This window comes from Antennarius striatus, chromosome 6 (assembly GCF_040054535.1).
Source record: "Antennarius striatus isolate MH-2024 chromosome 6, ASM4005453v1, whole genome shotgun sequence".
NCBI lineage: Eukaryota > Metazoa > Chordata > Actinopteri > Lophiiformes > Antennariidae > Antennarius > Antennarius striatus.
Window position 1 is genome coordinate 19,153,851 of NC_090781.1, and position 6,000 is coordinate 19,159,850.

Genomic DNA, 6,000 nt, shown 5'->3' on the forward strand with positions numbered 1-6,000 from the left:
AGTAAAAAGTTGCCACGTAGCTACATTTATCTCATGGAAAGTTGTCATTTGTGTCATGTTTTTATCTGTATTCTATTTTAACTTCCATTTTTTTAGCCAGTTCTTTTCACATCACCTTCAAGATTTTACCAGGACCTGTAACCACTCTCATGATTAATCTCATAACACAAAACATTTTCTACATCCCCCTGAGTTAACCAGTAAACACTATTTAACACTGTGGCAATGTGAGAATGAGTCTGACCTTGGCTGTCAACTTAGACAGAGGCACCCATCATTCAAATGGGACGGGCAATTAAGGCAAGGACAAATCCAGACAGCTAAAGAGAAACAGACAAAAAAAAAAGATGGAGGTCCACGATATAGAGTGTAGTGATGTGGACGAGAAGAAAAAATGATGCCAAGAGGTGGAAGAGAAATTGGGAATATAACGACAATGTGATGAGCGTTCAGGCACAGACCGGCTGAGAAGTAAACTGAGGTAATGGAGGGAGTAGTTGATGGGAACAGAAAAGGAAAAAGCAGTGGATAAAAGGAAAAGAAGAAGACTCCTTTCTTTATTTGATTCAAAAAAATAAGTACAAAGTCTGAGAAAGGGGAATAAAGTGTGATAAGGAGACACACAAAGACGGTAATGAAAGACTGGAGACTTTCAACATGAGAAGGGATTTGGTGACACTGAATGATACAAGAAGAGGCAGCCGGCTTTCATTGGGCTTCTGATGAGAGGAAGCGGGGAAATATAATAGCATCATTCCGTGGAAAATGAGGAAGGTTCCAAAATTTTTCCTCTTTTTTAATCATTTTTAATGCATTCTTTATTGCTATTCACAGGGATCATTTTTAGTCCTACAGAAGCAAGAAAATAAACACAACCTTGTCTGAAAGAAGATGTCAAGCATCTCATTTTCTCTTTAAATTTTCTTTCATCTCAGTTCCCCCTGTTGGGACAATAATGTGTCTTCTCACACTCATTTACCCCTCAAGGGCAGACATTCACATTTAAAAAAAAAAAAGAACCAAGTGTAGCGCCACTGAGTTGCATTCTCAATCAGAGTAATGGTGTTATCCAGCTTGTATGCACACTACACTACCAAAGGGAAGTAGTATACTATACTGCAAAACCCAAGGTGGATATACGGGTAATATCTAAGTTAAACCTTATGAGCATCAACGTGTCTCTTATCCTCAGTGCAGGGAGCCTTGAATAAAGTAAATACAGGACTGCGTGCAGAAGGTCAAAGGAGTAACAGTGTAAAAAGGGAAAATAATTTAAATCTCACCAAACACATCCGTACACTCCAGCAGTTGTCATTGTATATTCTTATATTCAAATGAAAATGTGAGCATCATGATAAAATTTGATTTTATTTGTATTAATATTACTAAACTTGTGTTTGTAATATTATCAATAAAACCTGTGAAGTATGATTCCATATCTCAAACGTGACAGACCCACCAACAATAACCATATCGGGGAAATTTCAAGTTCTCTTAGTCAATCGAGTTTGTGAGTTTGTGCATTTCGTCAATCACATTGGGTTCCATGCCAGGGCTATTTTGAAAGCCTGGAGGAAGCTGGGACAAATTATCCTATAAGAGGAGTAATTACATCCCGCAAAGGGGATGTATTGTAATTGTCAGTATTTGTGTGTTCGTCCATCCGTTTGTTCGTTCATTTGTTCATCCGTCCGTCTGTTAGTCCACCAAATATCTTCGCAACCGTTTGCAGATAGAAAGATGAAACAAAAAGCACATTACTTGGGCGGCAAAGGGGATGAAAATGAGATGATGACCTTGACCTTGAGAAAACTAAGTCACGGTCTAATTTCAACTTTTGTACACACAGGAACCGGATAAGATAGAAAGATGAGGGAGAAGGCAGTGTAAGGCCATAGATCAAAGCTAGTGCTCTGATCTACTTATGCATTAGCTTTGATCTATGGTAAAAGCTAGTGCATAGCTCTGACCTACCCTCAAAGGTCAAAGCTACTTTCAGGGTACCCTGACCTACCCTGAAAGTAGGTTAGGGTAAGTCGGGGGATGTTGCAGTCTCTGACTGCCTTGTTAGTTTTCAGACCACACAGATCACTGCTGGTTACCTGATACAGCGAATTTTATTCCCTTCAATGATTTTTAATAATTAATCATAGACATTAAATATGTCACAGTATTTAATCTGGTGTACTCCCAAATATAAATACATGACAAGCAGAAGATTCAAATTTAAAATGGCATGCTTATATTTGTTCTTATAGTGGCTGTGCCAACACATTCTGCTGTTATATATTCTAGTATTCGCAACACACAAAGTTCACCACGATGTATTCAGAGTTCAGTGGCAGGCTTGGATTAGGAAGGGTGTGGATTGTGTGGTAGCTGTGTAGAGTAAAGAGAGTGAAGCGTGGCGAGAGAAAAGAAAGCAATGTAATGTAATAACCATTATTAGCATGAGCTACACATACCAGTAGAGGACAGACTGGTTTATTGTACCCAAAAGGAAATTTATCACGGTGTTCCATGTATAGAAAGATTGCCCGATTAGAATCCACGTACACGAACATGGAGAAAAGTGTATCTAAAATAAAATGATGTCCCTATTTGTTTATGCATGAGTCATATGTTTCTGCATTGGGTGTTTGAGTAAACTGAGTTCAGATGGTTGACAGAAGCTGCAACAAATGTTCTGTCTGACAAATCTGGAACAAAGGGTATTTGTAGCTCTCTCATGTGGGTCCTAAGAACGGGTCTTTCAGTCCTGGAACTTCAGTCAATTAGTCAATCAATCAATCAATCAGTCAATCAATCAATCAATCAATTTTTATTTAATTCTCATTGCTGCTGTTGTTGTTGGCCCTCTGCCCCCCCCCCACACACACACACATACACACACATTGTTTAACTTACTGAACCATGCTGTGATACCATGTCTGATCATGCTTTCCATTATTCCCCCATAGAATAACAGCGTAACGTGGCTGTTTGCCAAACATGGTCTTGAGAAAATAAAGCCTCAGCTGAAGTCTGTCATGAACATCCTTAACGTGTGTTTTCCAGGAGACAAAGATGTGAACGCCCAACTTTTAATCATAGGAACATTGATTGAAGGCTTTTTGACAACCACTGACTCATGGTCAGTCATGTCTTGAATCAAAATCAATTTTGCAACTCATTTACAAGGATGTAATTAGTGGCACACCATTTGATGAAAATCTATCTCTTCTCTGGTATATTATTAGACCCAGAATTAACTGACATCTTTGAGAACAGTATCACAGTTGACCTCTTCCACATAGCAGGGATGGTCCAATGAGCAACGGAGCATGGGGCTCGGTGCCAATGTTATGTCTTCTGCACAGCTCTTAATCAGAAAAGCTGACAGCCTGTTGAGGCCCATGGACTTATTTGTTCACACCTTACTGTGGAGATGCCGAACTGTCGATGGATTTGATTCCAGCTGGCCTGATGCGCTCATGTGCGGCAAATTATAATAAATAATCAGTCACTTTTGTGAATCAGACCTTCATCAATAACTTGAATAATCACGTAGGAAAGCTGTTTTATATGAGATATAATCTCATGTAATTGCATCCTACCCACCGGGTGTTTGAGTTCACTAAGTTTGCCCCTTCTCTCCATTACAGTTTGGAATCTTAAGAATCAATTGAGTTGAAGGGTCCAGTTTAGGGAGCTGTGATTGGTACCCCCTAACCGGCGTTGGTAGCATGAGAGTCAGCAGCTCCAAATCCAACCCCATGTTTCTCTGCCAGGAGACTGAAAGAATATATTTGGATAATGTTCATGAACAAAGAGAAAATGGGCCATTTGTAGCAACAACTGCGGGAATTCATGCTTTGTATCACACTGTCTTGATGAAGAGAGGGCTGAGTTCGATTTACCATTCAATTTAACTAAGCAACAACCTTCACCTATGATTGTGTGCTATGGGTAGTGACTGATGAGATTCGAGCAGCTGAAATGAGCTTCTTTCAAAAGGTGGATGGGCTCAGAGGATGGTTGGAATCGGATATCCACAGAGGGCTTGGAGTAGAGCCAGCATTCCTGTTCAGGTATCTGATTAGGATGCATCCAGGGGGAATTTCCAGGCACAACCAACTAGCAATAGACCTCAGCGTTGACCCAGAACTCGCTGAAGGGATTACATATTTCATCCATCCCAGGAAGACCTCAGGATCCCCCAGGATGAGCTGGATAGTGTTGCTGGGGTTGAGGGATGCCTGGAATGCCCTGCTTGGACTGCTGCTGCTGCAACTTGACCCAAGATAAGGCCAGAGGGTGGAAATATCCCAAGATTTGATATACGTACATCCTGGTCAGAGCCTTGGTGTATGAGTAGATGCATATTTTTTTATTTGCATGTGTCAACGTTTCTAACAAAGGTATTTTTTATAGCATCAACATACATACACAAATATGTATTCAGTACAAATATGCATTTAACTTTGTCTGTAAATTCTGCTTCTTTTCAAGATTCTTTTCGGTGTTGTTACTTTTTTTTTTAAAAACTTTTTGCAGTAGATGTACTATACTTTGGAAAATGTTTTTTTGGATTTAAGCTTTAGGATTAAGGAATGATTATTCACTGTGACCTAACTCTGGTCTTATTCATTTTATTTTACCATTTCAGCATATGTCATTTTTTGATTCAGCGGCCATGGTAACAGGAAATTCCACAACAAGACCTTTCTGCTGGTTTGCTTCCTTTCCATGTGAATTTCTATTGTGATTTTTTTCTAAGTTAAACAGCTTTTCCAATTCTTGACCCCACTGTCGTTCCAATTTCTTCCCTGCTTTCTGTTTCTCTCCATGACTTTCCCTCAAACATGTTTAATGCAGATAGCAATGGCATATAATTTGAAATTTGATAGATAAAGCATACTATTTATGATGTAAATAAATATAAGTGTTTGGATGGAATCTACAAACTTAGTCACTACGCTGCTTAGCAATGCAAAAAATAAGCAAAAAATAAGATCCCAACAGCAACAGACCTGGCAATTTAACATTACTGCTGTCAATCAAAAAGCAACCATAACCATCATGCAGATTATTTATAATGCAATAGGAGGTAGTAAACATCGGAAAGATAATCCATAACAATGTAACATTATTCTGATCGGATAGAAGGTTGACATCAGCAGACAGGTCACGTGACTATAGTGAGGCCAGGTGGCCTTATCATCACCACCTAACTGTCCTCAGTTCACTGTGTGGAGGGCTAACACTCAGCTCCAGATAGGAGACAATAAAGGTTACTATGACCGTACATGGCAGCAAAATGCAATCCAGACTCTCCCAAGTTGAAATGCCACAAGTAGACATAAATTAAAAGGAGTTAAAAACACAATCTGGGGAACACATTTATGATTATGAACACAATGAACTCCAGGCATAAAAAATGTACAGTGTGGTTTTTGCTTATCCAACAGGACCTTTGTGTATAGAACAGAAGGTGAGGTGTCACTACAGTGGGGTTTTTTAACAACTGACTGACGTTAAACAAATAGCGGGCTTCAATTTTATTCCCACTAAAGACACAACGCTAGCTTGACCTTGATCCCTGGAAGAAGGGATGAAGGAACTTCAAGATGATCCGATGAGGTCAGCCGAATTCGAACAAGAGCCATGCATCATATTATAGTGAGGATATTAAGTCACTGGTTTGTGTAAGTTATATTGGTGGAAATTAGTCATGTCCTTACAGTGGACTAAAGCAGACTTCGACTTCTCATTCTCTTGGCCTCTTTGGCTTAATGAGAACAGATGAAGGTGTGTGTCACTAAGAGGTATGAGGAGATGAATGAGGATGATAAAGACAAGACACAGTAGGAAAGTGTGAAGCACTGTCCTTGAATGCTGTCCCTGAATGACAAGTGATGGTAAGGATAGAATTAATCAGCATGTACACAATAGAGGGTGAATAAATTATCAAATAACAGTGACATGGCAGCTTCAAGTAAACTCTGAACACCTCAACCT